The following is a 12,982-nucleotide window of genomic DNA, read 5'->3' as shown; positions in this document are numbered from 1 at the left end:
GGATATTTTTGGTGTAAAAATGTCTTTAACAAAACTCTTCATGATCTAGCCACTCAATTTTTCTTAAAAGAATTTTATGAGATAAAAGTTATATAGGAGTTATAAAATTTCTAAGATTATCAGAATGCTTCTAGACACCTGATACATTCTACATGCCCAACAGTCACAGCAGAGATTAAGATCAGAATTTTTGGAGTGCGGTATTATTAAATTGTATAGACAGCTCAGCAATTAACTATTCAGTACTAAGAGACCACACAAAACTGATAATGAAATTCCTATTTTTTGAACTGAGTGTTCTGGGTCCCACTTCATAATGTGTCCAAGAACATCTCAATATGCACAAGTAAGGTATTTTGACCTTTATATATGGTTTTAATATCCTCTGATCACAAGAAATTTGGCTATTCAAAAGTGATTCCCTCCTGTGCAGAATTATAGGACCTTCATTTAGTCCTTCTTCGTGGTATAACTGATTTGGAAGGAACAAAGAAGGGCTGATATATGCATTCCTGCAGGAAGATGTCACGGCTTGAAAGACAGGCCTCTGAAGGATTCTTGTCATATTTTTGGGGAGATTAACTCAGCTTTCAACCTCTAATAACCTCTTGTTCTTCATCTTTTATTTTATTGTGGTAATAACACTTAAAGTGAGATCTACCTTCTTAAGAAATTTTTAAGTGCTATAGGTATAATACTGTATAGTTGATATTTAGAGCTTATTCATCTAATAAAACTGAAAACTTTTACTCATTAAATAGCAACTTCCTATTTCCTCCTCCCTCCCCAGTCCCTGGAAACCACCATTCTGCTACCTCTTTCCATGAGTTTGACTATTTTAGACACTTCATATAAGTGGAATCATGCAGTATTTGTCTTCTGTGACTGGCTTATCTCATTTAGCATAATGTCCTCCAGGTTCATCCATGTTGTCACATATAGCAGAAAACCTCCTTAGTTTCCTCAATCTATAATTAGAAGATTTTGAGGAAAAAGTCTGGCAGAAATCAGAGTTATCATTTTTGTATGCATATCTACACCTATGGATTGATTAAAAACCACATTGACCCAGATTAAAGAGATTGGCTTTTAGCTGCAATATTGCTACTACCTATGTGATGGGAGTAAAATCACATTCTTTATCTGTACATGGGTTTTATTTTCTAAAATAAAAACAATTGCCACTAAATTTTATTTTAATTTCAAATTATTACCATCATATAATTTCATATCAGATGTCACTACAAGTGTATCTGACCTCAATTGTATCTTCTGACCAAAGCTGAGAATCAAATAGAATTGCATAAGCTCCTTCAGAAGGAGGCAATCATATGTGAGGTGGATCTCAACATGTCCACAGATTAGGTAAAGATCAAACAATTGAGTAGCTTTGATTGCACTTAAAAGAATCTCAGAACTGGAACAAAACAAGAGTGATCTCTCTCACCATCCTAATCAACATAGTACTGGAAATATGAGCCAGACCAATCAGCTTTTTGAAATAAAAGGTATCCAAATAGGAAAAGAAGAAATCAAATTACCTCTTTTTATTGATGAAATTATTCTGCACTTAAGAAACCCTAAAGATTCTTTCAAAGCCTCCTGGACCTGATAGACAACTTTAGTAAAATTTCAGGATGCAAAATCAATGCACAAGATCAGTAGCCTTTCTATACACCAATAATGTTCAACCCGAGAGCCGAGTCAAGAATGCAATCCCATTTACAATAGCCACACAAAAAATTAAATATCCATGAATACATTTAACCAAGGAGGTGAAAGATCTCTACAAGTGACACTACAAATCACTACTGAAAGAAATCACAGATGACACTAATAGAAAAATATTCCCTGCTGTGGATTGGAAGAATCAATATTGTGAAAATGGCCATATTGCCCAAAGCAATTTATAGATTCAGTGCTATTCCTATCAAACTACCAATGACATTTTTCACAGAATAGAAAAAACTATTCTAAAATTCATATGAAATCATAAAACAACTCAGACAACCAAAATAATCCTGAGGAAAAAGAACAACACTGGATGCATCATCCTACTTGACTTCAAATTATACTATAAGGCTACAGTAACTAAAACGGCATGGGACTGGTACAAAAGCAGACACATGAACCACTGGAACAGAATGGAGAACCCAGAAATAAAGCTGCACATTTATAACTATCTTCTCTTTGACACAGTTGACAAAAATAACAACGGGAAAAGGACTCCCTGTTCAATAAATGGTGCTGGGATAGCTAGCCAGCCATAAGCAGAAGAATAAAACTGGATGCCTATCTTTCACCATATACAAAAAATTAACTCATGATGGATTAAGTATTTAAATGTAAGACCTCAAACTATAAGAATCCTACAAGAAAACCTAAGAAACACCATTCTAGATATTGGCCTTGGGGAATAATTTATGACTAAGTACTCAAAAGCAATTGCAACAAAAACAAAAGTTGACAAGTAGAGCTGAATTAAACTAAAGAGCTTCTGCAGAGAAAAAGAAACTATTAACAGGGTAAACAGAAAACAACAGAATGGGAAAAAATATTTGCTAACTATGCATCTGACACAAATTTAATATCTGGAATCTACAGGGAATTTAAATCAACAAGCAAAAAGCAAATAAAGTGGGGAAAAGACATGAAAAACATGAACAGATTCTTCTCAAAAGAAGACATAGAATCAGCCAGCAAACATGAAAAATAGCTCAACATCACTAATCACTAGAGAAATGCAAATCAAAACCACAATGAGAACTATCTTACACCAATGAGAATGGCTAATTTTAAAAAGTCAAAAAATAACAGAAATGCAGATGAGGCTGTGGAGAAAAGGAGTGCTTATACACTGTTGGTGGAAATGTAAATTAGTTCAGCCACTGTGGAATGCAGTCTGAAGATTTCTCAAATAACTTAAAACAGAGCTACCATTCCACCCAGCAATTCCATTACTGGGTATATCATCCAAAAGTAAACAAACAATTCTACCCAAAACATACCTGCACTCCTATGTTCGTCACAGAACTACTCACAATAGTAAAGACAGAGAATCAACCCAGGTGCTCATCAATGGTGGACTTGATAAAGAAAATGTGGTACATATAGACCATGGAATACTATGAAGCCATAAAAAAGAACAAAATCATGTCCTTTGTAGCAACATGGATGCAGCTGGAGGACTGCAAATTAATGCAGAAATATAAAACCAAATACTGCATGTTCTCACTTATAAGTGGGAGTTAACATTGGATACTCATGGACATAAAGATGGGACATTGGAGACCACTAGAGTGGGGAGGGAGGAAAACAAGGATTGAAAACCTATTTGGTACTATGCTCACTACTTGAGTGATGGGATTACCATCATGCCCCAAATCTCACATCACAAAATATACCAACATAACAAACCTGCACATGCACCCCCTGAATCTACAATATAAGTTGAAATTATTTAAAAAATAATCTCAGAGATAAAGGGAGGAATAGATCTTTGTTCATTGACCACACACTTTATTTTGGGGGATATGAACATCCCACTATTAACAGTGGAGATAATAATTTTATCATATCTTACCAGGATCTGGATGAAACACCCTGAAGATGTTTGATTCTACATTCCCTTTTCAGTTTGATTCTACATTTCAATATTTAAACTTCTGAATCATGGACCCTAAGGATGCAACTAAGAGTCTTGTCTTATGCTTAAAATTTTACCATTAAAGCTTCATACCACTGTTTATTCTTTTCCAAATTCCCTTGCTCCCAAATTTCTATTGGTCTTTTATAATTTGATGCAAAATTTTCTTGTTGAACTCTGTCTTATTTGCCTAACTGCTACCCTTCACAAATATTCCTCACCAACAGACTCTACATCACTTCCATTCACTGCCGAGTCTCTACCAAGAACTGTCATCTTCACTCTCCTTTTTGGAGAGTGAAGCCTTGATGACAGCTGTTTGCTTTATTTACTAACCTTTAAATCACATATCAGAGCTTCTATACCCCTAACTCTATTTCAGCCCCATTTTCTAATTATCGAGCCCTTGAACCCCCATTTTCTGTTGAAAGAACTCCTTGTCCTGCTTCTCAATTGTGGCCTCATTAGTACCAAAGAAGATAAACATGTTGGATTTCTGCATTCCTAAGGCTGTGAATTGGGGTCTGAGTTAGGATGGCCACAGTGTAATTATCTCAGTAGACCTCCTATGGTCTAGGTGTCCCAATAGACTTCTACAATCATTCATCATCTTACCTTTTGGTATTAAAGTCACAAAGAGGAGGAGAACAGAAATAAGGGAATGGAGTTTCATGGTTGAGTGCCCAATAGAGAGGTGAGTGATCAGGGATGGTGGAACACAGGGGCTTTTATTTAATTCTGGGGGCCTGAGGTTCCTCTTGGTCAGTGAAGCTTAACAGAAAGGAAACAAAACAGCTTCCGTTGGAATATTTCCAAACTCTAGAGTCTCTAAATTTGGTGACAAATTAACCTAATTGTAGGAAACCAGATGGCTAACCCTTTCCTTTTTCTATGGCTCTCAATTTCACCAGAGGTTAATTCATACCTTTAGTTAATTTTCTTCCTTGAATGGGGCCAAGAAGTAAGGCCATGTGAGTACAGAACATCCTTATTGCAAAAGTCCTAGGGCTTGTAAGGGAATATTTCCATAATACACTTTTTTTTTTACAAGAGGGGCAAGAGTATTGTCTAAGGTCCATTTATGAAAAGCTATGTTTTTTTTTTTTTTTTTTACTAAGTTAGTCCTTAAAAGAGAGGCTGTCACTTGTGTGAGGCGTTCTTTTTTTTTTTTTTTTTTTTGAGACGGAGTCTCTCTCTGTCGCCCAGGCTGCAGGCTGGAGTGCGGTGGCGCGATCTCGGCTCACTGCAAGCTCCGCTTCCCAGGTTGACGCCATTCTCCTACCTCAGCCTCCCCAGTAGCTGGGACTACAGGCGCCCGCCACCACAGCTGGCTAATTTTTTGTATTTTTAGTAGAGACAGGGTTTCACCGTGTTAGCCAGGATGGTCCCGATCTCCTGACCTCGTGATCCGCCCGCCTCGGACTCCCAAAGTGCTGGGATTACAGGCGTGAGCCACTGCGCCCGGCCCTGAGGTGTTCTTAATCACATCTGAAAGGTGGATACATTTAATTCATATTGAAAGCAAATATTTTTCATCGTTATTGATCCTTCGTACAATTATCTTATGCAAAAAGACAAGTAAGATCAGGAGAGTTGAAAGATAAAAGAGTAAAGTGCGCAGCTCCTGTCAAAAGACTCTGAGCCTATAGCTTAAAGAGATTCCCCTAACCTTTCACCCTAACCCACCACATAGCTACAAAATATCGAAAGCTTAAGAGCATGCCTTTAATCAAGAATCAGTGGATGAAAATCCAACTTACCCAAAACAAATTTACCTTCTGTTCAATTCCTTATTGGCATATTTCCCTGAATTGATATTTTTTTTACTTTGTAAACTTTCATATATGGTATCAGTCTTTTTTGAAAAATTCTAGATACATATTATGTATAACTTTTATATAGCTTTTATTTGACTACTTTTGATCATTTTCATGTTAGCTGATGTATTTATGAGCATTTGCTAATTTATTTCTTCATTAATAATTTATGCCTTAATAATTTTAGGTTTGCATAAATGTTCCAAAAGGCTAATATTTAAAATATTTTTTGAAAAGTAGAACAAAGCCAGAGAATTTAGACTACCTTGTTTCAAGACAAAGCTACAATAATGAAGACACTGTGATACTGGAATAAGGACAGACATATAGTTCAACAGAACATAATAGAGAGTCAAGGATAAGACCATCATATGAATGGTCTGTATATGGGTAAGACCATATACATTTATCCATGCTCAATGATTTTGACAAAGGTGCTAAGTCTTTTTTTTTTTTTTTAATGCCCTCAGTCTTGTTTATGTAACTCATTCAAGTGGTTCGTGTGCAGGTTTGTTACACAGATAAATTGTGTGTCCTGGGGGTTTAGTATACAGGTAATTTTCCCAAGTATTCAGCATGTTACACAATAGGTAGTTTTTCTATCCTCACCCTCCTCCCACCCTCCACCCCCAGGTAGGCCTTAGTGTCTGTTGTTCCCTTCTTTGTGTCCATGTGAATTCAGTGTTTAGCTTCCACTTTTTTTTTCTTTTTTTTTTTTTTTTTTCAGACAGAGTCTTGCTCTGTTGCCCAGGCTGGAGGGCAGTGGCATGATCTCGGCTCACTGCAACCTCCACCTCCCAGGTCCAAGTGATTCTCCTGCCTCAGCCTCCTGAGTAGCTGGGACTACAGGTGTGTGCCACCATGCACAGCTAATGTTTTGTATTTTTAGTAGAGACAAGGTTTCACCATGTTAGCCAGGATGGTCTCAATCTGCTGACCTTGTGATCTGCCTGCCTCAACCTCTCAATAGATTCCCCTTTTAAGTAAGAATATATGGTATTTGTCTTTCTGTTTCTGTGTTAATTTGGTTAGAATAATGGCCTCCAGCTGCATCCATGCTGCTGCAAAAGACATGATTTTTTTCTTTTTCATGGCTGCATAGTATTCCATGGCACATATATGCCACATTTCCTTTATCTAGTCCACTGTTGATGGGCATCTAGGTTGATTCCATGTCTTTACTATTGTGAATAATGCTGCAATGAACATACACATGCATGTATCTTTATGGTGGAATAATTGATATTCCTTTAGATATATACTAAATAATGGATTTGCTGTGTCAAATAGTGCTTCTATTTTAAGTGTTTTCAGAAATCTTCAGACTACTTTCCACTATAGTTGAACTAATTTATATTTCCACTAGCAGTGTATAAGCATTCCCTTTTCTCCAAAGCCTCACCAGGGTCTGTTATTTTTTGACTTTTAGTAATATCTATTCTGACTGGTGTGAGAGGGGATCTTATTGTGGTTTTGATTTACATTTCTCTAGTTATTAGTGATACTGGGCATTTTTAAAAATATGTTGGGTGTCTCTTTGGATGTCTGCTTTTGAGAACTGTCCATGTTTTCCAAATTTTTAAATAAAGGTTTTAGTTTTTGCTTGTTGGTTTAAATTCCTTATAGATTCTGGATATCAGACTTTTGTCAGATGCATGGTTTGCAAATATTTTCTCCCATTCTGTAGTTTGCTGTTTACTCTGTTAATAGTTTTTTTTTTCTCTGCAGAAGCTCTTTAGTTTAATTCATCTCCACTTGTCAATTTTTGTTTTTGTTACAGTTGTTTTGAGGACTTAGTCATGCATTATTTCCCAAGGCCAATGTCTAACATGATGTTTCCTAGATTTTCTTCCAGAATTCTTATAGTTTGAGGTCTAACATTGAAATCTTTAATCCATCTTGAGTTAGTTTTTTGTATATGGTGAAAGGTAGGTATTCAGTTTCATCCTTCTACATATGGCTAGCCAGCTATCTCAGCACCATTTATTGAACAGGGAGTCTTTTCCTCATTTTTTATTTTTGTCAACTTTGTCAAAGAGCAGATGGTTATAGGTGTGCAGCTTTATTTCTGTGTTACAGCAATCTTTATCTCTGGAATAGAGATTCTGTTCTGCTGGTCCATGTGTCTGCTTTTGTACCAGTCCCATGTTGTTTTGGTTTCTGCAGCTTTGTCTTATAGTTTGAAGTCAGGTAGTGTGATGCCTCCAGTGTTGTTCTCTTTTGCTTAGGATTACTTTCACTCATCAGACTCTTTTTTTTTTTTGGTCTCATATGAATTTTAAAATAGGTTTTCTAACCCTGTAAACATGTCATTGATAGTTTGATAGGAATAGCACTGAATCTGTAAATTGCTTTGAGCAGTATGGCCATTTTAAGAATATTGATTCTTCCTATCCATGAGCATAGAACGTTTTTTCATTTGTTTGTGTCATCCCTGATTTCTTTCAGCATTGTTTTATAATTCTCATTTTTAGATCTTTCATCCTCCTGGTTATCTGTATTCCTAGGTATTTTTATTTTTTCTTCCAGCTATTAGGAATGGGATTTTGTTCTTGATGTGGCCCACAGCTTGGTGTATAGAAAAGATATTGATTTTTTATACATTGATTTTGCATCCTGAAACTTTACTGATTATCAGGTCTATGGCCTTTGGGCAGAGACTGTGGAATTTTCTCATTATAGATTCATATCATCTGTGAAGAGATACAGTTTGACTTCCTCTCTTTCCAGTTGGATGCCTTTTATTTCTTTCTCTTACCTGATTGCTCTGGCTAAGATTTCCAGTCTTTCAACTAGTGGTTCTGGGGAGGGAGATACAAACAGAAGTCATATAACCTTTTATTATGTAGCCTGAGAAGTCAGAAAGCATCATCTGCACTGTATTTATTAGTTAAGGCAGATACAAAGGTTTGCCTCAGATCAAGCAGAGGGAACATAGACTTCACCTCTCAGTGGAGGAGTATCTATGTTACATTATAAAAAGATCTTTTGGGATGGAATATATATTTTTAGAAAACTACAATTTTTGGAAACGCATTTTTGAAAAATACAGTGTGCCACTGTAGCTATATATTTTTTTTCAGTTTCAAAAATGTCAATTTTATGTGGTTCAATCCATTATGCTCTTGACTAAAATTGCCAGAGTTTTATTGTCCTTCATTTTTAATATTGGGAACTGTTGTGACTAATAATAATAGTATAATGAATAAATTATACTATACAAATAAATTTGTACCATATAATGAATAAATTATATGGTAGAAATGGTATAATAAAAAGGTTGTGTTGTAGTGACATCAGCAAAAATGGAATAAAAATGTTAAAAATTTTATCTCTTTATAAAATGTACTAAAAACCTGGCAACAACTGTCAAAATAAAGCTTTCTAGAACTCTGAAAACTTACCTAAGGTTTTCAGCAATCTAGGGAGTGCTAATTCTATCAGAATAGCTGGTCTCAGTAAGAACATCGACTTGTGGTTTTTAAGTTACCCTGTTTCGATTATTCACAGAGAAGCAGCAGGCTTGAAAATAATGCCCAGACTCTTAATACCAATGCCAGAAGAAACAGAATGGACCTCATTCATGAGAAATTGATCTGCCTGTTGACTCCTGGAATATATTCTCAAAAGCCTTGTTTTTTCACCTAATCTGGACCTCATGCAGTGGTAAAGCTGCTACTTGGTGTGTGGGGGTGTTAGAAAACATTTACAGAAAAACATTATAAATACTGCTGCCTGAACACTGGGGAAAACAATAGACTAAACAAAAATCTTGAGAGAAAGTACTGAAAATGAAATGCTTTAGGGAATATGGGCTTTGAAAAGCTTCAACATATTTCTGAGAATTTGCAAAACTGTGTATGTCAAGGCTGTATGCATGTTCAGTAAAAACCTGGGAAATTTCTACCTTCTCTGTACAAGCAGAAATTGTAGGCCATGGCAGAGTTGTAAAGTGTCTGGCTGAGTGTTGAAAGCAGGGCCCAACACATACACAAAGCCCCTCTGCAAGTTCCAAACACATACAGAAATCTTTGTCAAATTATTAGCTGACCTCTAAGCTAATGGAAAAAATATTTTAATTGACATAGGTGACAAAAAATAGAGACCACAAAGTTTATTCAGAAAAGATACTAAACAAACAAATAACTACAATGAGGAGTACAACGTCGGGAGGAGGGAGAATCTTATTTCTAGAGTGGCCACATTATCATGTTTAAAATGTCTGGTATTAAAAAAAAGTATGGGACATGCAAAATAAAAAACCCAAGAAATTATGGCACATGGAAAAGAAAAAATGCAGTTAATAAAAACTACCCCTGAAGAGATCCAGACACTGGCCTTAATAGAAACAGACTTTAAATCAACTATTTTAGATATGTTTAAAGAGCTAAAGGAAACGACATCTAAGGAACTAAAGAGAAACATGAGAAAGATATCTCACATAAATAGAGGATATCAATAAGAGACAATTTTTTTAAAAAAACATGAGTATGATATCTCACAAAATAGAGACTATCAATAATTTTTTTAAAAAAACATTATTTATTTTATAATGTTCTTTTAAAAAGAAATCAAATAGAAATTCTGGAGTTGAAAGATAAAATAATGGAAATGAAAAATTCTCTAGAGGGCTAAACAGCAGATTTGAGGAGGTACAAAAAAACAGTGAACATGAAAATAAGTCAATCGAGATTATCCAGTTAGAGAAAATCTCAGTTAGAGAAAAGAATGAAGAATAATAAATGGAGCCTAATAGACCTGTGGAACACCATCAAGATATCAACATATGCATAATGGAAGTTCCAAAAAGAAAAGAGAGAGAGAAAGGTACAGAAAATATATTTGAAGATGTAATTGTCTAATACTTACCAAATTTTATGAAAAATGTAATCTACATATACAATAAGCTGAATGTACTCTAGATGGATAAACTCAAAGAGACCACCTGAAGACATATCGTAACAAATGGCTCAAATCCAAATCCAAAGAGTAAATCTTGAAAACAGTAGGAGAGAAGAGACTTATCATTTATAGTAGTTCCTTCTTATCCATGAGGGATACATTTCAAAACTCCTAGTGAATGCCTGAAACCATGGATAGTATTGAATCATACACATATTATGTTTTTAAATACATACTTATAATAACATTTAATCAAAGTTTAAAATTTGAGAATTTTAATATATAAATTAGGGGGAGTACTCTTGCCTTTTGGGGCCATTATTAAGTAAAATTAGGGTTACTTGAATACAGGACTGTGACAGTGTGACAGTCAACCTGATAACCAGGACAGGTGCTAATTGACTAATGGGTCAGTAGCATATACAGGATGAATATTGTGGACAAAGGAATGGTTCACATCCCAAGTGGGATGAAGCCAGATAGCATGAGATTTCATCATGCTACTCGAATGGCATGCAACTGAAAATTGTTTATTTCTTAAATTTTCCATTTCATATTTTCAGGCAAAAGTTGACTATAGGTAACTGAAGCCATGGAAAGGAAAATTGCAGATAAGGGGAGATTAGTTATTAGTGATTCACAGTAAATTTACAGCTGACCTCTTTTAAGAATGCAGTGGGATGATAAAAAATTCTACAAGGAGTTATTTGGGCTGAAATGAAGGAACATTATATAGTAATTTCAAACACATAAAGGAGTAAAAATGCTGGTGTGTGTGTGTGTGTGTGTATCTTTAATAAAGGTAACTTTAGTATATATAAGCAATATCCTCTTTTCTTCTGATTTAAAAACAACTGCACATCACATGGCAGCATTACTCACAATACCCAAGATATTGACCTAAGTGGTTATGAACAGATGGATAAAGGAATTACATACATAATAAAATATCACTTAGTTTTATAAAGAAGTTTCTTTCATTTGCATCAACACGGATGAACCTAGAAGACATTATGCTAATAATAAATCAGGCACAGAAAGAAAAATACTGCATTATCTCATTTATAGGTAGACCCTAAACAAAAAAGCCCCACAAAAGCCCTAAGAAATAGAAAGGTTAGAAAGAGGTGGGAGGTGTGTGGAAGATGGAAGATGAAAGCCAAAGTGTACAAGTTTCAGCTATATAAAATAAATAAGCTTAGAGATCTCATGTACAACACAAGAGCTGTAGTTAATAATGTATCATACTCCAGAAATTTGCCCAGAGTAGATTTTAGATACTTTTACCACGAAAAAAGTAACTATGTGAGATGATGGATATGTTAATTTGCTTGATTATGCAATCATTGCACTACATATATATGTATATGTATATATATACACACATAATATTGTATGTCTTAAATACAATAAAAAGAAAGTCAATGCATAAGGCAATAAATATAAACCTATGTTGACCATCATATAATGTGTAAAGATGTGATTTAGGTTGGGCCCGGTTGCTCACACTTGTAATCCCAGCACTTTGGGAGGCCGAGGCGGGCGGATCACCTGAGGTTAGGAGTTCGAGAGCAGCCTGACCAACGTGGAGAAATCCCATGTCTACCAAAAATACAAAATTAGCTGGGCATGGTGGCCCATGCCTGTAATCCCAGCAAAAAAAAGCAGGGGTTGCAATCCTAGTCCCTGACAAAACAGAGTTTAAACCAACAAAGATAAAAAAAAGACAAACAAGAGTATTACATAATAATAAAGGGATCAATTCAACAAGAAGAGCTAACTATCCTAAATATATATGCACCCAATACAGGAGCACCTAGATTCATAAAACAAATTCTTAGACACCTACAAAGAGACTCAGACTCCTGCAAAATAATGGAAGACTTTAACACCCCACTGTCAATATTAGATCAACAAGACAGAAAATTAACAAATATATGCAGGACTTGAACTCAGCTCTGGATCAAGTGGACTTAATAGACATCTACAGAACTCTCCACCCCAAATCAACAGAATATATATTCTAATCAGTGCTACATGACACATATTCTAAAATCGACTGCATAGTTGGAAGTAAAACACTAGTCAGAAAATGCAAAAGAAATGAAAATATAACAAATGGTCTCTCAGACCACAGTGCATTCAAATTAGAACTCAGGATGAAGAAACTCACTCAAAACCACACAACTACATGGAAATTGAACAACCTGCTCCTGAATGACTCCTGGGTAAATAATGAAGTTAAGGCAGAAGTCAAGAAGTTATTTGAAACCAATGAGAACAAAGACAACGTACCAGAATCTCTGGGACACAGCTAAAGCAGTGTTGAGGGACATTTATAGCACTAAATGCCCACGTCAGAAAGGTGGAAAGATCTCAAAAATGACACCCTAACATCACAATTAGAAGAGCTAGAGAAGCAACAGCAAACAAATCCAAAAGCTAGCAGAAGGCAAGAAATAACTAAGATCAGAGCAGAACTGAAGGAGATAGAGATACAAAAAAACCTTTCAAGAAATCAATTAATCTACAAGATGATTTCTTGAAGAAATTAACAAAATAGACCACTAGCTAGACTAATAAAGAAGAAAAGAGAGGAGAATCAAATAGACACAAT

The sequence above is a fragment of the Pongo abelii genome, chromosome 7 (genome assembly GCF_028885655.2).
Source record: "Pongo abelii isolate AG06213 chromosome 7, NHGRI_mPonAbe1-v2.0_pri, whole genome shotgun sequence".
NCBI classification, from domain to species: Eukaryota; Metazoa; Chordata; class Mammalia; order Primates; family Hominidae; genus Pongo; species Pongo abelii.
Note: the sequence above shows the minus strand (reverse complement) of the source record.